This window comes from Amblyomma americanum, chromosome 10, assembly GCF_052857255.1.
Source record: "Amblyomma americanum isolate KBUSLIRL-KWMA chromosome 10, ASM5285725v1, whole genome shotgun sequence".
NCBI classification, from domain to species: domain Eukaryota; kingdom Metazoa; phylum Arthropoda; class Arachnida; order Ixodida; family Ixodidae; genus Amblyomma; species Amblyomma americanum.
Window position 1 is genome coordinate 85,735,904 of NC_135506.1, and position 23,359 is coordinate 85,759,262.

Genomic DNA, 23,359 nt, shown 5'->3' on the forward strand with positions numbered 1-23,359 from the left:
GCTGTCGCCGGCCATTGGCGAAGGGGCAGGCAGCGGCTGGGGCTGTGTCGGGCTCCTGCGAGTTGACACGAACATGAGCTGAATCGCGCTGACATGAAAACTAGTGCCCACATGACTAATCTCTCTGCCTTCGCCACTCAGCAGCGTGACAAGGCGCTTACAAGCCAACCTCCCGGCGATCGTGAGGCGTTGTCAAAGAACAGGTCGGCTGATTGTGTTGAACCCGCGGATGTGGTAAAAAGGAACATGTGGCAGAGAGACATGGGGCCGTATTCTATAAACTGTCAATTTTTTATTGTCCACTACGCGCCCACTTGGTCTTCTGTGATTGGTCACTCAGATATACCCGCGGCTTTCAAGCGTCTGTGGAAAGCGGCTCCACAAGCGGGGTGGCAGGCGACTGAAGCCCACCATTGGCTGTACATCGCAGCCAATGGCAGCCAGCGGTCAGGTCCGGTCGCATGCGGTTGAAAGAGCTCTGCGATTCACCTCATATCGCGAGCAATGATAAGGTGCTCTCAGCGTTGTGCTTGAACATCTTTTATCTTGGTTTCACAGTCTAGTGCACGGTCACATTTATATAGATGTTAGCTTTGGCAATGATACCACGAAGATGGTGGCTGCGCATGTAACTGGCGCAATAATTGCAACGATGGTCGCTAAACTTTTGTACTTCCAGATCAATGGAGTGGCTCCCTGGCCAGGTACACCAACGGAACGTACACTGGCGGAAATGAGATCCGCTTTCAGAAAGAGCTGCTTCAAGCCCTCACAGAGTTGCTGGCGTCTTCCGACTGGGGTCCAGACGGGTTACGCGCCCTGCTGTCCTGGAGCTTGCTCCAGGGTTTGAATTCTTACATGTCGGCAGGACATCTAGTGCCCGCTGGAACGAACAGTGAGGAAGTCTGCTACGATTACGTTGTCGAGGCCATGGACTTCGCCGTGACCTCCCGCTACCTGAGACCTAGTGAGTCCCATATTGTTTAAAGGGTGCGCATCTTTTGTGGCGTGAACGCTAAAAAAGAAGGGTGATTATTTATAAGGGGATAATAGTTGATCAATTGGACTGCCACCTGCCGTTGTGGTCAGTTTGCTCACAATCCTGTTAGCAGGTTGGGATGACGCCAGAAGGTCACGTGACCTAGGTTGTCCACCTGCTTGCTATGGTGCTTCTCCGGAGATTTTTCGCTCACAACGCCGACGACACGGGTTTTCTGCAGAACAGGAGTCTTAACGCCGCCGCGTTAAGAACTCTACCCTTTTCAGAACTCATTGTCATCATCATCATCAGCCGGACTACACCCACTGCAGGGAAAAGGCCTCTCCCACGTCTCTTCAATTAACCCTGTCCTTTGCCAGATGCGCCCACCCTATGCCTCCTAACTGCGTAATCCCATCCGCCCGCCTATCCTTCTGCCACCCCCTGCTACGCTTGCCTTCTCTTGGGATCCGCTCCGTCACCCCTAAAAACAAGCGGTTATCTTGCCTTCGCATTACATGCCCTGCCCATGCCCATTTGTTCCTCTTGATTTCGACTAGAATGTCATTAGCCAGCGTTTGTTTCCTCACCCACTCTGCCCGTTTTCGGTCTCTTAACGTTACACCTATCATTTTCCTTTTCATGGCTCGCTGTGTTAATTGTCCTTAACTTAAGCTGAACCCTTTTCGTTAGCCTCCAAGTTTCTGGCCCGTAGGTGAGTACCGGTAAGGTACAGCTGTTGTACACTTTTCTCTTGAGGGACATTGGTAACCTGTTATTCATGATCTGAGAGAACCTGCCATATGCGCTCCATCCCATTATTATCCTTCTAGACATTATCTAATGAATTAATTTAGAAGTCGTAAACTTCAACTGTTTTACTCTGACAGGCTATTTAAAGCAAGGTAGTAATAGCGAGATTATGCAGCGCCCTTTGTTTCTCCCGTAGTGTCCTCCTCTCCATTCGCCCTCGCAGAGAAATCTCCAGAGAGTGCGTCCCGTGACTGTTTTAAAGCCTAGTCATAGAAATCAAGAAGAATGTTAGCCCGGCTTGAAAGTATAGTGTCTTTTTTTTTTGGAGGGGGGGGGGGGGTTCCTGAACTAGGCACTCTCGAAGAGTCGATTTTGGTGTGCGCGGAAAGAAAAAAAAAAAGGTAACGATTTCAAGAAGGCTTGTCTTCCAGGGTCTGGCCATTAGACATAGCGCTTCCTTATAAGTTTCCTTTTCCTCTGTGGTCTAGGCGCCCTAGCTGCGTTCTAGATGCCTAGCTGGGCGTAAATTCGGTGTCGTGCACTCTCGCATTCTCGTCCACTTCTCTTTATTCTTCCTGTCTTAATGTCCAGCTCTCTTCACTATAGTTTGTTGCGGCGGGCTGGGCTACACAAAACAATGTACTGCACCAGAAAGATTCAATGGGAGTGCTGCGGCAGAAAACCACATTGCAAGTTTCTCTGTGTATCGCAGCGAGCAGTGCGCCTTTGCGCAGTGGTATCTGCATTCTAGGCACGGGTTGCGGCCCAGTGGCGAGAGGGGACAATTGACAATTGACTGCGAACCATAACGGCGGTCACACTACTTTTACGTGGAACTAAATTTTATGTTCTATTGCACACAACGTTTAAACTCTCGGCAATGGCCATCTCTCGAAAAGACCGTCGGCTCAGCCAAAAATATGGAGGCAGTAGACATGCTTCAAACTAAGAGATGAGTGGAAAACATATTTTTAGGGCTGCTGGTGAGCTCTGATTTCACGTCCCGCAACGGTGACATATTCATCTATGCTGCCACCGTCCACGAAGATGTGAGGGACTTGAGAGGAACCTGAACCGACAAGGCGCCGATGGGTTGTAGCGATTTGCCTTGGAATCCTCTGTGTATTATTATTGGCTTCCTGCCACAATAAATTATTTCGATTTCTATTCCTTTTTTGCGGAACATTCAGCATAGAAAATTCTGACGACACTATAATGATTGATCTTACCGAGTAATGAGATGCATAACGCTTCCTGAATCAAGTCTACTGCCGCTGGCTAACCCGAAGTGGCTAGCGCTATTGATTCTTCTCTGCTCCGCTTCTCGACGCAGAAATCACCATGGACGCAATGAAGAAAGCAACAGCCATGTTTTTCATCGTCAGCCGCGCAATGTCATCAAATCTACGTCACTCCACTTGGCTGAAGAACCCAGTGCGCGACGTTGCCCTGCAAAAACTTGCCAAGATGAAAGCCCAGATTGGAAGCCCTGATCAAACACTGAACAAAGGATTCGTAAATGAGTACTATGGTGAGTGTTCTAAACATCTCTAGTTGGATCTCGCTCGAGAGCTAGCTGTGTGAAGATTTAGGCCGATTTGCAGTAGTTTTCTTGCTTCATTAAGTACGATGTGTACGATCATTCAACGTAAACGCATCTTGACTGAATTATACATTCTTACGCAGCGAGTATGCAGTTGTGTTGTTTTTTTTCTTCAACGGGCTTAGTGTGCTTCCTTTTTTCTACTTGGTATTAGACGTATACACGGCAAAGCTGATGCACTGAGAAGCAACCGCTGAAGTGCTCACGTCTGTTGCTCATGGCCCGTCTCCATTCATAAGCTGAATATTACGTAACAGCATTTAAATTCGAGCAACGAAACCTTCTTTTCGATCGATTGATTTCGGTGAAAGCGCAACTGTCGTAAATACAAGCCTGCTAGAACTATCAAACCATTAACACCGAGTTGCAAACAAAACATGTGTAAGATTAAAGTAATCCTTCAACAGTGCGGTTATTCAGTTTCTTTTCGACTGAGTGTTCATGAATTCAAAGATTCATGCAAATTTTTCCAGAAAATGTGGGATAATTTATGCGCAGTTCCTTTAGAAAGCTAGCTCTGCGTATGAGCCGGCATGTAAGAAATTGTTAAAAGGCAATCTGCTTCACGAAAAATAGAGCTCTAGATGAACATTTTTCCTCCTATATTAATACTACGACGCTTCCATTCCTTGCACCTTTCGAGATGAGAGAACTCATGTACAAAGTCGGACTTCTCAATTGCCTTTACATCATGTTGTTCTGTAACTAGGCGTCAGAGATTAAGCCCCGCGAACCGCTGATGAGGCAGCGCTACGTTGCACCAGATTCAAGCAAAGAACAGAAGTCTATAAATGTTTTGCTTTGATTGACGTAATCCGGCCTGTGTATTGTTTACGCGCAAAGATCCAACGTTAATATCATTCCTACCAGATCCTCCAATAGTCTGACCATCTACGAACTACAGGTTTTTTAACTGCCTCATTATCTATTCATGCATGGCTATGGAACGTGGAAAGTCCGTTACCACATTGATGTAATCTACTTCAAGCTTCCCCTTGGTAACACAAATCGCTAATATCTGCGCGCGCAGCCTGTTTTCCTGATATGCCGCCGACCGACCGCTTCCTCGACACATGGCTCAAGGCCCGGTCTGCCAGGGCTCGCCACAAATGGGCGGACCAGACACATGTCATCTTTAACATGAGCAGGGCCACCGCTTACTACGTGTACGAAGGCAACATCGTGGTTGTCCCAGCTGGCGCCCTGCAGCCCGTCTTTTTCTACAATGACGGCAACCCGGCTCTGAATTACGGAAGCCTCGGCGATGTGAGTTTCACTCAAGGGAAACATGTCCCCTCTGGCAGAGTGGCGGTTGAAACCGACAACCATCCAAGTTTCGCCACCATGTTACCCGAAGCTCTCTACCTTCGCATAACATGCAGTGTTTAGGGAAAGCTTCCTTCGAGTGAAATATTCGTGAATGAGGGTACGTGTTAGAAGCCTTTTTCAACAGAGGCAGTGCATTGAGTTCTGCGGCAAGAACGCGCTGTGCTGGTAGGCACCTATGCAGGGCTTGTCCGACTGTCGGCAAATCGTAATGGGCGCCAATCTCTGCCAAAGCGGTGACGTCTTTGAACATGAAAAGAATTCAAAACAACGTTAAGGACAAAAGAAAGTGCGCCCACACTGTTTCTAATATTGCCACTCAGATACAATTCATTGGTTCATTGATTTATTCAGTCAGAGCCAAACTGAACATAAACACGATTTCAACCGCTATCTAGATCCCTAGCTCGCAGGCTAGTCGGGCTCCGCACACATATTAGGCAGAAATGTAAATAAACGAGAGCCCAAGCATGCCACACAGTTTACCAGGAACAGAGAAATAGACCGCCGATTACGAAGGACGACTTAAAAATGCAGCAAAACTAGCATTTTGCTTTGTTCCAAGTAGGACTTCGTTCCAAATTCGAGCTCCGACAATATAGAACTCTTATATTTCCGTACTTATTTGTTAATTGGCGAGATAAAAGCCTCTTGGTGCACTGCTTAATCTATGTTGTAAAAGATAAAGAAGTGAGAAGAGAGTATTGGAAAGTTGATGCTAATCGAACGGCGTACCACTAACGCATTTTTATTATCAATTAAAAGATGAATATGTACCTCTAAAGATTCAAAGACTGCCAACGTGTAAACATGATAACAAGCACACGATATGAATTAAATTTTTCGTTTTTCAATTTTAAGTACTGTCCCCACTTATGTCAGATAAATGCAGTCCCAGAATACAGCGAAGTAAAACTGGTTATTATGAATGAACTGAAATATATTGTTCGCAGAGGTGAGTGCACAAAAATATTGCCGGAATTTTAGCAATATGAAACAGGCACGGGCTAATTTTTATTGACATATTAGATTTGTTGCTACCAGTAGAGCTATTCAAACAGTATAACTCCTATATATGTGATATCAGCGGTCATTTATAAAACACCGCAAAAAGTGAAGATTTAGGTAATTTATCGGTGGTGTTCTGAGTGGTCAGCTGAATAGAACATAATCAGTCTTTGTGGAATTAAGATCAAGCGTACTAGTTGTAAGCAAGTACAGACATATCCAAGTTCTAGGTCAGCAATGACGACCCCTTTATATGATCACATACACCACAAAAGTTTCCCGAAATATAGTAGTAGCTACGAAGCTGAGACACGTCCTCCTCTTACTACGCAGTAGAGCACAGGTGATCGGCCTAGTATTGGCAATAGATGGCCTCCCATTGGTAGTTTTTAGTAGGACCGCCTTTTCCAAATGCATTGTCAATAATGGGTCGATTAGCCGTGCTGCTGGGTGTAGCGTTTTGCGCCGCGTCGTCTGGTGACATTGCTAAGACTCTTGGGGTATAATAGAGAGACGCAACGCAATAACAGTATTTCTTTCCGTGCCAGTCACTGTTCCCGCGTCTTGTAACTAGAAGGAGAATATAGCCTTATCTTGCGGTCATTAAGTATTTTTATTAAAACAGTAAATCGTAAATATTCGGTATTAAAAGCAAATTTATGACGCAACTGGCAATTTTGAACATAAGAAAAAAGATAGCATTTTCGTTATTGGAACAAATCTGCAAGGCGCATCTTCTCACAACAAGCTCTCATTCGTGGCGCTAGCTAGAAAAGCGAGGGTCTGAAGATACCGCGGAGAAAGAAACGCTCTAGGCGGCCAAGCGCAAATCATGCGGCCAAAATGTTAGGCGAAATGACATAATTACGGACGCTCTATTGCTCTATACATCCGATAATATGTAAGAAAAAAATTAATGAACACACACACTCCGCCTTAAGGGTATGGCGCGGTAGCGTTAATTGTTATTGCCCACTTTATTAATTAGTTGCTTTTTCTAAGTACACACACTCATTAGCATACTCATCAGGCGTACAAGCTAGACCACCCGATACACTACGAGACGCAGAAGTTATTCCTTTAACCAAGTTAAACAAATGTGTCTCAGTGTTCTTGGGGTAGCAGGCCTGTCTGAATTTTCAGGGGTCATGGTTTCGAGTCCCTTCTAATTACCTCATTTTTTCTTTTCAGCTTAATTAATTTACTTTACAACCTTATATGCCAGAATGATATTTCAGTCATGCTAAGACCTCGTAGTAGCAATTTAACCTGAGTTTTAAAGGTTTTCATTCCACATCTCAAGTGTCACGTCACAGCCCTCTCAACCAATCCTGAATTGGTGTGACAAAGCTCTCTGCTATTCCTCCGAACAACGGCTCCAGCGCTGTCGCTGGGTATAGCGCAGATCAAGGCAGGGTCATCAGCGTACATAATTGCCTAAAATATATTTATTGCTTTAGGGAAGTCATTAACGTATATAAAGAATGGGATAGGCAAAAAGACCGGTTCTTAAGGTACCCTAACTCTAACTACACTCTACTCTTGTTTAGCATAAAGCAATTCAACGCACTACTTTGTACATTAAATACTTTCAAAAAATCCATGCGTTATTTCGCGAAAACCACCGCATTAATTCTTACTTGCGCAGTAAGTTCTCGTGGTCCACATCAAGAAAAACGTTTTTTAATGTCTAACAATACTCCCGATACAAAATTGTTATCGTTTATAACGTGACTCATAAGGGCGGAAATTGAGAGAACAGCATTATTATTTCATCTCTCGCGCAGAAACACATGCTGACTGTTAGAAATTATTTCTTCGCTGTCCAAGAAGGCAGTTTCGCGCCTAGTAAAAGTGGTTAGAAATTTGTATAAATGCAACTAAGACTAGAAATTGGTTGGTAATTTTAGAAAACATTATTATCATTTTAATACAGAGGAACGCTTTAGCTAGATATGCTTGGTTTCGGTTTACCGGGGTTGACCGTCCCGAAGCAACTCAGGCTATGAGAGACGCAGTAGTGAGGGACTACAGAAATTTTTACCACCTGGGGTTCTTTAACGTGCGCTGACATCGCACAGCACACGGGCCTCTAAAATTTCGCCTCCATCGATATTCGGTCGCCGCGGCCGGGATCGAGCCCGCGTCTTTCTGGTCAGCAGCCGAGCGCCGTAACCACTGAGCCACCGCGCCGGCTGTTTAGCTAAAAAGAGAGTCCGGATACGGTTTTCCTGAAAAAAGACGGATTATTATTTATTTCCATCGGAGCGGCCAAGGCATCAATGCATTTTTTTAGTACTAAAAGAGAGATCTCATCTAATCCGCTAGTGTGTTTCTCAGGCATTGCATTAACTATACTGTAAAAAATTCAGCCGCGATTACATCAAAGTACCCGAAACATGCTGAATTGGAAGAATGGGTTACTGGACTGCCCAAAATTGGGTGCGTGCTCGTAATATGTCAACGTATTCCCAAAAAATGAATATTTAAATAATTTTTGAAATTTAGAATCATTCCTGGAACTTCAAAATAATCCTGACAAAACGAACAGCTCTTGGCTGAACAAAAGTGAGAAGGATTCGCCATGTCAGCATTGGATCAGAACTTCGGCTAATAATGTTATATATTTCTTTGTGCTTTCTAGTGGCATTCGACACATTATTTCGCGCAAAGCGGTATAGATTTTCATACAGTGCTAAGTTTTGCCATGTTTGAGCTCTGTAAGCCGGGAATTCATTTTTTGAATTGCTAATTGAACATTGTAGGAATCGCACGGGTTTTACGCACCCAATCACGCTCAATTCCACGCATGGCTTTTACAGTGCGGACTGCACTTAGCGGCCACATTCGAGCAAGTGCTTCTGCAGCTTGCACTGCGCCAAGTGTGAGTGTGAGTACGTCACGCAGGTGGCTCATGAATAATGTGCGACACCATATCCACTCCGTGATCGCACTATCCAGGTGAGGCCCCGCCCGTAGTTGGCACTGGGCGAACCGGAGAATCAGGCATTCGAGTGTTCCCGCTATGGGTGGGACAACCCGTGCATGCAGATCCTTCTGGGCCCTTTATACTCTTGACCTGCTCTCACGGCTCTGTTCAGGTGTCTATGCAGAGCGTTACGGCATATTCGGGTTGAGGGTGGTGTCGCTAGTTCACTTGTTTTTGCCATCAAGTGGCAACTTATAGGAAGCCATCACCTGCATTTTTGTCAAGTAAAAATTACACGGTGGTAGCAAAGATTGATCTGTACCAAAAAGGACTGTACCAAAAATTCGGAATTCCAATGGTGATTCTGAGTGCTCAGTGCCACGCAGTACGCAGCGGAAGGCATACAAACTAGAAGCATTTCCTGGGGTTGCTTTTTCCTCTTTCCCTTGATAATCTTGCCAAAATTTGAAAGCTGCGGTCATCAAAAGCTCAAGGGTAAATCTCCAGAAATAGGGGATGATTTCGCCTTCGCGAACAGATAGTGGCGTAGCAACCAGCTGCCGCATATTTCAGAAAAGCTGGGAACCCACGCATTTCTTTCTACAAGTGAGTAGCTGCCTTTAAGGTTTTTGTGATTCTGATACAACTGAAAACTCTCAAAAAGTATACACGGGTGGAAAAAAGTCCAGGGTCAACCATGCTTGAAGCAAAAGCTCTTCTTCGTGATAACAAAATAGGACAGTGCGAATAAGACAGGAGACAGGACAGGAGGATTAGACACAAAAACGACACCACGGGTGCGTTTCTAAGTATTCGGTCCTTTCTTGTTCGCGCAATGCTAATTTTTTTTGTTAATTGAACCAACTAGCTCGAAGGAAAGCTCTACTTCCCCGTGATACCTGCCCGTCTTTACTGCAGGCTTTGGCCCACCGCATTATGAATGCCTATGACGTCGCTGGAATACAGTATGATGACAACGAACAGCTTAATCCGTGGATCACAAAAAATGCCCGAGCCAGCTACGTAAACAGAGCGCTTTGCCTCCGCGAGTCCCATGCAAAGGTGAGTGGCACTGCACCAGATGTCTATTGGTCCGTAGCACAGGCTGCTGCAACGCCTTAAGATGACCTGGAGGCGTGTAGCAAGATTGGTTTTTGCTTCCCCTTGTAACAAGGAGAACTCAGCGAATGCCCGGCCTACAGCGCCGAAAGGCAGTGTCTGTGCCGTGCGCTGGAGCGTGTAGATCGACGCCCACTGACGGAAATGAAGATTCTGAGCCACTGGCCGCGGCGACCGTCGGCAGTGAAGGCGTCCAAGGCACTGCTCCGCTTATTGAGAACTTCTGGCCTGCACGACAGGCTGTGACTTACTGAATGTTTTCGACTCTTCATAGTAACTTCAATTTCGTGCCCCTCTCTTTTTTTCATTTTTTTATTTCTTGACCCCTTCCCCCTGTACAGGATAGCAAAGCGATTATTCTTCCGGTTAACCTCCCTGCCTCTCCTTTTCTTCCTCCTCCTTTTCACTTGTAATGAAAGATTAATCTCGTACAAATCAAAGCGGATATAATGATATAAATATATAATGTAAGAAAAACATCTTTGCAAGAGGGGCGATTATCATTTAATGTAAGGACCATGGCATGCGGGATATACCTTTTGATATTTTGCATGGTACCTTGCACCACTTGTTACGAGCTGGCGCTACATACGCAACGAGCTTTCCAAGGCTATAGCTTTCATGAGATCCAAAACGCGCCACATTACGCTGACAAGCACTCCACGTTTTTCCGGAGCTTGTTTCAAGCTATTCTCGGCGGTCGCTTTTCTTGGCAATGGAGGCAAGGCTTCAGGGGCGAATAGTCCGTAACTGCATCATTCCGCCAAATAGCTTCGCCGCATAACAGTGCACCTGGCATCCCCTCCAGTGCAGGTTGATCACTTCCCGGTAACTTCGCTCCGCTACTGGTGTAGCTGGCGCCATCTATGAACGTGGTCTTTCATGATTACGATTTTGAGAACATTTAAACACAAGAGGGAAACAACACAAAACACGGATGCGGGAACTTTCAGCTGAAATTTTTTTTTCCACGGTGCACACGTATATAGGTATTTCAAGTGAAAATAAAATTCCAAGTCGCAGTTTAGGCGTCATCTGTGTTATCATATCGACATGCCAATTCAGTTTCACGCATTACTGTCCCAACTAGTGGATTTACTTTCTTTTTAGTTTTTCAAGACTACCTTTTCTTGTCTGTAAAGTGTAATAGACGGGTCGCTTACACATGGTCCTTCTTTTCCAGTTTACATGCTGTAAGCTTCCAGTTGACAGTTTGCCCATCTGTGTTATGAACTGTTTCCCTATCGTGTATAAGTGTTCTCAAAAGCGCAATAATCGAAAGATCATGATTACTAGCCCGATTTGAAACCCTTTTAACGGCCAATCTATGAAAGCTCCTTGTAACAAGAAGTACTCCGGGAATTCGTGGTAATAAATAAAACTGTTTAATCTTTGACTTTCGAAAGTTTAAAGTTTGCAGTTTTGTTGCAAATATGCCTTAAATAACGAACACTGACTAGGTACTACATCTTAATGGAAAGCATATTCCTTTAAGGGGAGCACAATCCGTTGAGTAGGAAGAGGGGACGTGATTCGACTCTGTAGCTTCTGCTTGGTTGGCAGGAAAAGCTGTCGCACAGCGTTGAGACGTCATGGCTGAAGCCATGGGGCGGCCATTGAAGTGAGCGCACTTAGCACTTGGTGGAACTTTTCTTTCATTCTAGAAGGACGTGGGATATGGAGCGGAAAACTTTATGCTTAGAAATAAATATCTACTGTGGTGCACAAGTGCGGTACACAAGGGTAGCATTAAAAAGCATTCAGGGTGAACGTGTATTAAATTTTATTTTTGCCATCACGCTTTCAAAGGACACCGCAGGCGTGGGGCTGTTTCTTAAAAGCCCGTATTAAATGTTCACGCCCAGCAATTGTGGACAAAAGCGTTTTTGAGGGGGAAACCATTTATGAATGCAATGTTTTCATGTAAGATTTCACTATAACAATCAATATAACCGCAGATCACCCTGACGGCAGTCTTGTATATTTTTTTATTCACGTTTTGCTATCGTCAAAAGCGTTCCCCATTGGTTTTCTATAGCAGTATTGACTATTCGACGCGATCGCTGGAAGCACTTTAAAAGAAAGATTTTGGTACATATCAAATTATTGGACGATTACCTTCAATATTTCTATCCCATTGTCTTAAATGTTTCTATTCCTCATAATTTTTGCCCCAGAAAGCTGGACTTGTTGAAATGCTTCCACATGCAGCATAAGACCACCGAAAAGCACGGCTGCTTTTACCTTATGCTATTTTAAGGTATAGGACTGGATAGAAGAAAACGTGCCAACGGCCACTGATGTCGCTACCTCTCGCTCATCTACGAAATTATCTTCTAGCTTGCAGTGTGTCGGGTTAATTATATTAAAAAGAAAAACAAGGTGCATCGAACATCTTATGTAGCATATCTGCGCCGCAGAGTATGCGGAATGAACCCTTTACGAAATTAATACACCCGGCCCGACGCTGGTATAATGTCTCAAGTTCATTAATCGCGTTTTGGACATGTGCCTAGAAGAGAAGATAGTTATGAAATAAACATAACACTCCTGCTTTAAAGCGTGTGCCACGCAGAACCCATAACGCCGAAGTCGAAAGCCAGAACTCCGCTTACTTTCAATTTTTACCGGGAACCTTTGCGAGGCGGTCGTAAACGTCTCAGTCCTTGCGGTGTGACTCCTTCGAAGGGCTTTTCTTAAGATTTGATCGCAGGTGGACGGGGAAATAAAGAGCGAAAGAGAAAACGCGGCTCCCAGCCTCTTCTACACATCGTTCTAGACAAAGCGGTGTAATCAAAGTTTGTAAATAGCAATACATACCGGATGAAAGAACAAATAATAGCGCAAATTAGAAGTAAAACTATTCCTCTCCGGGAGGCGAAAAAGAGAAAGAGAAAAGATAGTAAACTATTCAGAGCTTATTTTTTTAATTCTGGGATTCGGGAAGCTTTCTTAACTCCTGAAGGTTGGCAGGGGGGAGGGGGGGATATTTTGCTCTGTGTTTCCCAGTATTGGGTAGCCTTGAGGTTGAATTACCAGCTCTGTACTAATACGCGGTCTGAAGTCACGGGTTTCCCTTTTTCTTCCAGCCTTTATGTAGAGCTGCCGACCTTCAGGTTTCAGAGAACATGTTCATGATTCTTACTAAATATATAAGTAAAAATTTCAAAACCATAAATGTGAAATGTTTCGATCACCACTCACAAGAATAAAAACTGGTACAGCCCCTATATTCTAGCGCGGGGGTTCTCGGATTCCTTGTCAATACTGGTAAGGGATCCCACACCCCCTGACAATCCTTTGAATTTAATCTCTAGAAACGTGTTGATATCCGTGATTGCTCTGAGCTGTGCGCAAGTCTTCCTAAAAACTGACGCGGTCCCTCGTAGGGCGTGATAAATCTGCTTGCGAAGTTCTCGCACCGTCAATGTTGTGGTCGTGAAATCTCATTCACCAATCTCGATTTTCATCTTTTTATGTTCCTATGATGGCCGGTATTCTCATCGTATTAGGCGAAATCGGGGCATCATTAAAGATCTCTCTTTCACCGCACAAGTGTTTTAGAACGGTAGGAAAAGAACATGCACCATTCGTTTTACACCAGCTTAATGGGAACTGACCGGCTTTTGATTCAAAGCAAGCCGCCATGTTTCCGGCTGTCAATGAGCGAATACGCTGGTGCCAGGCGCAGCCTTTGTAAACAGAACGCTGCCTACCGGATTTGCTTCTGGGTCATACTTGGTAACTAGTTTCTCTTCGCCAGATTTTCATATCACCTAATGATGAGAGGCGCTGAAGGTATTCCTCCTGCAATCCTTAGCATGTAGTATTTAGGAATGCGATTCTCTTGGAGGTACAGGAAGTACCTCCACGGAGAGGATAAGGAAGATACCATTGTGCGTTAGCGATTTTTACTAAATCGATGACACGCTGCCGCACTGGGAACAACTTTGAGAAGCATCGGCGCGCGCGCCTAAATTGGTAGTTTGCTCGGTTGTATGGAAAAATATACCCTTGGAGGGTGTTCGCACGCAAGCGTAGCGAGGTAGTACGTAAACTAACTAATTTCTGTGTTTCTCGTTTTGACTTAAGGCATAGCGTCGGCAAACTAGACTGGATACCCAGGATTACGCCATCATTCATTCATATACCATATATATATATATATATATTGTAAGGACGCAAATCAGACGCACAAGAAACGTGGACAGGCAAAATCTTTGTCGTCACAGCGTAGCTCCAAGCCAAGAGTTTGAGAGCGTCAGCTTCGTCTTCGCAAACTGAACTGCGTAAGCTTCGTCTTCTTCAGCTTTCTATCCTTTGGCGGGACTGGCCGCTGGAGCAGCAAGCCCCAATTGTATGTCTTACAATACCCCCGGGGTGAAAAGGCGCCATCCTGGCGGCCTAAGGGCAAGAGGTGATAGCGGGGTTGTAGTAGCGTTTCAGGCGGTCGATGTGGACGATTTCGCGGCCGCGGCGTCGATTATCAGGTGAAGGCGTGAGGGGCTCGACGAGGTAGTTAACTGGAGATGTCCGCTGAACTACGCGATAGGGGCCCTGGTATATGCTTAGCAGTTTTGTCGACAGGCTTGGGCTGGAGGAGGGCACCAAAAACAAAACTAACGAGTCAGGAAGGTAAGCCGGCGGCTGGCAGGTAGAAGTGGCGCGGGCACATTTATGACGGTACTGATTGTGAGCAGTTAAGGAACGGGCGAGTTGACGGCATTCTTCGGCATGCGCAGCGGCTTGAGAGACGGTTGTAAATTCGGAGGAATCTCGGTGTCCATAATTGAAGATGGCTCCCGGCCGTAGAGAAGAAAATGCGGGGAAAAACCAGTAGTTGCTTGAATGGCAGAATTGTAAGCATAGGTAACGAATGGTAGAATGCTGTCCCAGTTGGAGTGATCGGATGAAATGTACTTGGTCATCATGTCGCCGAGGGTCCGGTTAAAGCGCTCGGTCAAGCCGTTCGTCCGGGGATAGTAAGATGAAGTGTACGGTGGACGATGTGACACTCCCGAAAAAGGGCCTCCAGGACTCCGGACAAGAAGACGCGACTTCGGTCGCTGAGCAATTCCTGAGGCGCACCGTGGCGAAGAATGATGTTTTGAAGTATGAAACCGGTGACGTCGGAGGCCCTTGCAGCTGGTAACGGGGAAGTTTCCGCATAACGCGTGAGATGATCTATGGCGACAATGATCCAACGGTGCCCAGCAGAAGTGCTCGAAAGAGGGCCGTAAGGTGGATTCCAACACGGTCGAAAGGGCGGGCCGGACAAGGGAAAGGTTGCAGAGGAGCCGGTAAGTGCTGTTGTGGATCCTTGCGCCGCTGACATTCGAAGCAAGAGCGGACGTACAGACGGACAGAACGGTACATGCCTCGCCAATAATACCGAAGACGTAGGCGGGTAAAAGTTTTCAGCAGACTGACATGACCGCATTGCGGGTCGTCATGATACTGGCACAAATAGCGGAGCGGAGATACCGGGGAATCACGAGCAGCCATTTGCGACCATCTGGTAGGTAGTTGCGACGGTACAGCAGCTGGTCACGCACGACAAAGTGACGGACTTGACGACGGAGTGCTCTAGAAGGGGGGCTGGCAGAGCGGTTGCATAAGATGTCGAGAATAGAAGCTACCCAAGGATCTTTGCGCTGCTGAGAAGCCATATCAATGGTACTGAAAGAAGGCGTGAGGCTGGAAATAGAGGGTGGTCGAGTTCAGAGAACACAGGGGAGCGTGAGAGAGCGTCAGCATCTGAGTGTTTGCGTCCAGAGCGGTAAATGACCTGAATGTCGTAGTTTTGTAATCGGAGAGCCCAACGAGCGAGGCGGCCGGAAGGATCCTTGAGTGACGACAGCCAGCAAAGGGCATGGTGACCTGTGATGACAGCGAACGGGCGCCCATATAAGTAAGGGCGAAATTTTGTGATCGCCCAAATAATTGCCAAACATTCTTTTTCCGTGACGGAATAATTAGTCTCCGCTTTTGTGAGTGCACGGCTTGCACAAGCAACGACGTACTCATTGAAGCCAGGTTTCCGCTGAGCAAGAATGGCACCCAGACCGATGCCGCTGGCGTCCGTGTGGAGTTCTGTAGGGGCGGAAAGGTCGAAATGGCGCAAGATCAAAGGGGAGGTGAGAAGATGGCGCAGCATGGCAAAAGCTTCGTGGCATCCATTTGACCAGGCCGGTAAGTCGTGGCCGCCGGCGAGAATTGTCAGTGGGGCGATAATTGCAGCAAAATTCTTGACGAACCGACGAAAGAACTAGCAAAGTACAACAAAGCTTCTAATTTCTTTCAAGGGAGGTGTGCTTCGTGAATTAAGAAACTGCTCGTAGCTTGGCAGGGTCCGGGAGGACACCATCCTTGGACACGATGTGGCCTAAGATAGTCAGCTGTCGGGCGCCAAAGTGACACTTCTTCAAATTAAGCTGCAGGCCAGCGTCACTGAGAAACTTATGGAGACTCTCAAGACGAAGAAGATGAGACGGGAAATCCGGAGAGAATACGACAACATCGTTCAAGTAGAAGAGGCATGTTTGCCATTTCAGCCTGCGTAGGATGTTGTCCATCATGCGCTCGAAAGTTGCAGGCACGTTGCAGAGACCGAAAGGCATCACATTAAATTCGTACAGCCCATCAGGCGTGTTGAAAGCTGTTTTCGGGCGATCGGCTTCAGCCATCGGCACCTGCCAGTATCCAGAGCGCAGAACTAACGAAGAAAAGTACTCTGCCCCCTGCAGGCAGTCAAGCGCGTCATCTATACGAGGCAGGGAGTAGACGTCTTTCCGAGTAATTTTGTTTTCCCGGTGGTAGTCGACGCAGAATCTAATGGAACCGTCCTTTTTCTTGACGAGAACAACGGGAGAAGCCCACGGACTGTGAGTGCTGAATCACTGCGCGGTGTAGCATGTCGCTAACCTGATCATCAATTATGCGGCGCTCAGCGGAGGAGACGCGGAAGGGGCGCTGGCGCAAAGGTCGATGTGTTCCATTGTCGATATGGTGGCGAATCGCTGTTGCACGAGCCAAGATGTCTTGATGAGAATCGAAGGACGCGCGGAAGCACTGAAGCAAGGTGACAAGCTGGGCGCGTTGGAGAGGTGGCAGAGCGGCATCGACGGAATCGGCAAGCCGGTCGGGTGAGGTCTGATCGGTTGCGACGATGGGAGGGATGAGGGCGTTGATGTCATACGCGGGATGGTCATCCGGAACAGGTGAAGCGTCGTCGAGATCGATGACATCAACCGCGCCAAGCGATTGTCCCCGAAATGAAGTCATCGGGATCGGCAACGGGTTCGCAACGTATAGGGCGCTACAAATACCAGAAATTGTGAGCACAGCATGCGGGACCATGCAGATTAGCGGTGCGCACAAAGGGGTGAGGGCGAAAAAAGGACAGTAGCGTCAGGGAGTGCAGCCCAAGTAAGGGACACAAGAACAGAAGAGAATGCCGGCACGTCGGTGCCGTCAGTGGCGAGAATATGTGCGGCAGCAGCAGGGGAGGCGTCCACAAGTGTACCACACAGCGGTGACAAATCAATTTGAGCACGTGCACAGTCGATAATTGCGTGATGCGCGGACAGAAATTCCCAACCGAGGATGATGTCGTGAGAGGAGCGGGCAAGAACGAAGAACTCAATGGTGTTGGAGAGGCCTTGGATGATGAGGCGAGCGGTGCACGCTGCTAGAGGTCGAATGGGGTCAGCGCTGGCGGTTCGAAGGGAAATTTCAGAAAGCGGCGTCGTCACTTTTTTTAGTTTTCGGCACAAGTAGCGGCTAATAATGGACACGGCAGCACCAGTGTCAATCAGCGCATGAACGGGAACACCTTCAACCAGCACTTCAAGAATGTTCACAAGAGCGGCAATAGGGCTCGAGACGGTCGGTGACGGCGCAGTTCTTGCCTCCGCAACTGCGGCGCCTAGTTTTCCGCTTGGAGGGGTGGCGACCGGCGGCTCATAGGAGAGACCGAACGGCGGCAAAGAGATGGCGACCGGGGGGTTCGGTGGTAGGAGTCGGAGCGATAGGTAGAGGTATGCTGGGGCAGATGAGAACAGTCAGGTGCGGAGGGCACGGGAACGTCGTACGTCAGTGCTCGCCTGTAGTCGTTAGGGCGGGATTCGTGGGTGCGGCACCAACGGGCCACATGGCCAGCGAAGCCGCAAGTATAGCAAATCGGGCGGTTATCTTGTGTGCGCCACGGATTCAGAGGGCGTGGAGCGCTGCGAGGCATTACATTTGGTGGAGGTGCTGCCTGTTCCCACCCTGGAGCTACAGACCTTACGGATCTACGGACCTTAACATCTACACCCCTTACTAGCCTCTACAACGATGACTGACACCCAGCCCCAGCCTGGCTCCATTGTTCCCGCCGCCGTCGTCTTTTCCGGTCCCGTGCGTCAGCGCGACCCTGCGATCTTCAGCGGCACGGACGACACCGACGTCGAAGACTGGCTCGCCTCCTATGAACGCGTTAGCACCTATAATTAATGGGACGACAGATTCAAGCGGACCAACGTCATCTTTTATCTGACCGACGTCGCCAACTTGTGGTTTCGCAACCACGAAGCCGATTTTTCTACCTGGGCTGCCATCAAAACCAGCCTTACCGATGTCTTCGGCCGCCCCGCTGTCCGAAAACTTCGTGCCGAACAACAGTTGCGCAGTCGGGCCCAGCAGAGCGGCGAGAATTTCACAAGCTATATATCGAGGATGTCGTTGATTTATGCAAGCGTCGGAATCCATCCATGAGCGACGCGGACAAAATCAAACACATTCTTAAGGGATTGAGGACAACGCATTTCAGATGTTAGTGTCCAAAAATCCTCAAACCATCTCCGACGTCGTTTCGTTGTGTCAGAGCAATGACGAGCACCGGAAACAGCGTCTTGTCACCCGCCGTACCATTTCCCGGACGACACCCTTTCGATCTTGGATGTCGGCGGTCCTGCTCACGATCAGTCGACCCTTCTTCAGCAGATCCAGAAGTTTGTGCGGGAGGAGGTTGCCCGCCAGCTATCACTGGTTACCTGCCCACCCGTTCCAACGCCAACGCTCTCGCCTTTCATTCAGCGTGTCATCTAGGAGCAGGTTGCAGAGGTCCTGCCGCCCGTTAATCCACCTCCTGTAGTCACTGCACCGCTGACCTATGCTGAAGCAGTCGTCCGGCCACGACCTCAGCCGGTTGTTCCTGCCTATGCGCCACCTTGCACCGTCTTTCCTGACCCGCCACTCGCTTCTACAATGCCTCAGCCTCACCGCCCTTTATCGCGCACCTCCACCAAATGTAAAGACGCTAATCAGACGCACAAGAAATGTGGACAGGCAAAATCTTTGTCGACACAGCGTAGCTCCAAGCCGCGAGTTCGTTCTTCTTCTTCTTCACCCCAGGTATATGGCACAAAACCCACGTGGGGGGATTGGCCAAGGTGTAGTTGAATAAACAAAGAAGTTTCCATGGAAGATGATGACAAAATTGTAGCACCAATCGTGAATTTTGAAAAATCAAGAGTTCGAGAGCGTCAGCTTCGCCTTCTTCGCAAACTGAACTGCGTAAGCTTCGTCTTCTTCAGCTTTCTCTCCTTCGGCGGCACTGGCCGCTGGAGCAGCAAGCTCCAATTGTATGTCTTACAATATATATATATATATATATATATATATATATATATATATATATATATATATATATATATATATATATATATATATATATATATATATATATATATATATATATATATATATATATATATATATATATATATATATCAATGTGTGGCAAAAACAAGCGCGTGTTTAGTGTGCAATCTTGAAACAAATGCAGTTATCCAGAGCCAGACCGTAGAAGCAATACTCCATAACGGCTCTCAATTCGAAAAATTCTAACGTCTGTTCATAGTCACCATAATCGGCATTATATTTTCGACGTAGGCTGTTCTGCGCTTTACCAGTGCCGCAATGGGGAAAGGAAAAATCATTTCCTAGCTATTCTTGTTTCCTTTTCCAACCGAACTTAAATTTAAATTTTTGTTACGCTGGTTTAGTTGCGTACTTCCTGGATGACTCGCCCATATAGTGGGTCGCCTCACTCGTCCTTATGATTGACGTCACCTTCTTATATCTTTACATCGTATCTTTTCTGTGTCAACTCTCAATACGTCCAGCTTAGTTCTCTCGCGAGCGAGCGGAGCATAGACAATTCGTCTTTGAGACAGCTTTATTATAATTATCGACTACGGACCCCCCCCCCCCCAAAAAAAAAAGCATTCCTTTCGTTCTCCAAGTAATCAACGAAAGAACTAGCATGCAAGGAGGGAACGTTGGATCAGGCTAGGAAGCGGTTAAGTTCCGACACTGATTAATGCGAAGCCTGAGATGTGTCCCGAACACGACGCTCGACGTCGACCATGAAGTGGCGGCGCTACAAAATTCGTGGCTTGTCGAAACGGTGTGACGTCATCAAAGGTGGTAAAATACAAGACGTTGACCAGTAAACGTCAGTACTAATTCTTACAACTACATCAACTGCCAAAGAATAAAAGTGGAATTTATTCAGATTGGAATTGGAATAGCATAAGAATAGAATTCGAACATCAGTGCAATAGAGTTGCAATGTCGTCATATTAATCGCCCGTAACTTCCTTAAATGCCATATGTAATTTTTTCGGTACGCTCCACCACTTCGCACTTAACGTGAGATTGCGAAGGCGTAGGTTAAAGGTGATGCAATTCATTTATCGGCGGTCAAATGAATCAAGCGGCGAAACTCATAAACACACACCACTGGCGGCAATCTTTTTTTCTTGGTCTCTTGTGTCCATCGCGCTGTATATATTTGACGAGAGAAAAAACGTATGTGATTTGACCTATACCGCAGGCAGGACGCTCGGTGCACAAAGTCTCGAGTCTCGACGACATCGTGGATTCGAAGAACATTGGGGACCTGGTGGGCGCTGCGACGGCCTACCAGGCGCTCCGGAGCCTACCCAGCGACCAGCAGACCCAGACGCTCCCTGGCCTCAACCTTACCGCCGAGCAGCTCTACTTCGTCGGCCGTTGCATGACGCTGTGCAAGCGGGACAGCCGCAAGTCGAGTGGGCGTTACGCGAGCCCACGGGTGCGGTGTAACGTGCCTGCGATGAACATGGCCGCCTTCTCTTCGGCTTTCGGCTGTCGCATCACAGCACCTATGAACCCATATTCCAAGTGCTCTTTCTGGATGTAGCCGCCACACAGTAACTGCGTCACGTACTCTAGCGGTTTTTCTAGGAACACGTTCTATTCTTTGTATAATGCCTTGTTGAGTGACGCAAAAGCTTTAATAAAAGTACCGGCTGGAACGTGACATGAGCGTTTCGGTTAGTTCATACTTTCCAAGATCCTTCGCATCAGTATGGTCCCCAATTATGCAGCCGCTACCGTGTCAGCGGCAACTGCGTGCCGTGGTCGGCGTGCTGACAGCGGTTTCATATCGGGTAGCATTTTGATGTAGGTTAAAGTTGCAAAATCGGGGACCCCAGTGTCACCTAGCGGTTAGACGTAGGAGCACCCCGAGAATGAGCACCGAGAATGACCGGTCATCAATTCCAGCGCTTTTCTCGCTTCGCCGCGGTACAGGTACTGTAGGCCAGAAGTAAATCTGAGCTTACGAGCTGTGACAAAACTTGAGCTAGCCCAACAATCAAAGTTCAAATGGCTACGTACTATACTCAGGTCTTTCGCGTTCTAATGAATATCAATCTTTTAGGGCATCACTCATTACAGCGTTGTTTTCAGCGACCACCAAAGCATGAGGGACCTGCCGCTAAGTATAACCCGTCTATAGCAGGCCCGTTTAAAACAACCACCTTAAACGCTACGAATGTAGAGCTACATCGATGATTAATATATCCACGAAAAATTAACGTTCATGTCTTAAACTTCCTACACAGCTAGCGCTGAAGCGTTAAAGCGGCTCACTCATGAAGGGTTTAGAACGAGACAGTTACCTCGCGGTGACTTGTTACCGGTTACCTGTTAACGCTTACCTTGCAGTAACGGCTGCAGTTACCGCAAGGTAACTTCAGGATTTACCACGGCTGATGCTGAGTCGCATTTGGACGGTATACCCCCATAAGCGAAGCAACTTTACGGCCACGTCTCGCACAGAGAACCCTTGCCGTGCGCAGATGCTTGGAGAGGGCATCCCGACAATGCTGAACCAGAGTCGGTGACCCCCCCCCCCCCCTCCCTCGTAGTAATAATGAACTTTTTCTCATATTATACAAATTTCACTAAGATTACAACAAGCAAATTGGACGTCTTTTTTTTAAGCTAGAAGAAAAGTTAAATCGCATTAATTTATTCAACCGCTTAAAGGAATCATATTCTTAGCGGTAAGAAACAGACACAACACCAAGCTACACACACACAGGACACCCGCTAGCTCCTGTGTGTGTGTAGCTTGGTGTTGTGTCTGTTTCTTACCGCTAAGAATATGGGTGTCCTGTGTGTGTGTAGCTTGGTGTTGTGTCTGTTTCTTACCGCTAAGAATATGATTCCTTTAAGCCGTTACTAACTAGCCCAACTTAATGTTTTAACGAATGTTTTATTCAACCGATCTTTTTTTGTATTTTATAATATTTTTTCTTTAGTGGGTGATGTGGCACCCTGTCCTAGGGTACTTTAAATTATAAGTTGAAACTGGTATTCCGCCATAATGTTTTGGGACGCGTTTTGTCCCTTCGAACGCGACAAGAACATGAACCTTGGCAATGCCATTTGTTGGGCGAGTTGGTGCTCGCGATAATCCATAACAGCGCGACAGACGGGACACAGAAGAGAGGACACAACACAGAGCGCTCTGTGTTGTGTCTTCTCTTCTCTGTCCCGTCTGTCGCGCTGTTATGGATTATCATGAACCTTGGCCTTACCGCCAGCAAAGCCGTAGCTGAGATGATTCTTTTGATGCTCGCCAGGGGCACTTCATGCAAGAATTTATGGATGGCACACCGTGTTTTGGTGTGTGAAGAATTACCTCGGAGCGAAGCGCTAACTACCATAGGCAGGAGAACACCAATCCTTATGCAGTTGTCGCATTTGTGACGAAGCATAACACTCGGGCCGTGAAAGACACTCTTCCGGCACGATGCGTTCCAACAATAAATTCATGAATAGTGTGTTAAAAGCGCCACTGACGAGCACTGATGACAAAATCGCCCGTGCCGACAATAACGGCAGCATCAAAACTGCGGGATGGGTCCGCCGGACCCTCGTTCTCAGCATGCGCTTCCGCTACTAGAGTGCGCTGGAAATCAGTTTGTCCACCAGTCGCGTGGTCCATTTAGTTTTCGCGACACCTGTTCTTTTCACGATCCTTGCTTCTAGAAACACATTCAAAGTTGGTATATCGATTGGCACTTGCTGGTACATAAATGACGGTATAGCTCTGTTCCAGGAAATGGTGGCATTCGGGAGTGCAGTTTTTTGCTACTTGTTATGCAACAGCACTGTTTATAACGCTTCCTTTCGCTAGAGAAAAAAAATTTCGTTATCATACGTTACAATATTCCTGCTTCATGACGCGGTAGAGACTCTCTGGGCACTGGCACCATCTCGCTAAAATGTCCGTTTTTATACGACCGACAAACTCTCACCC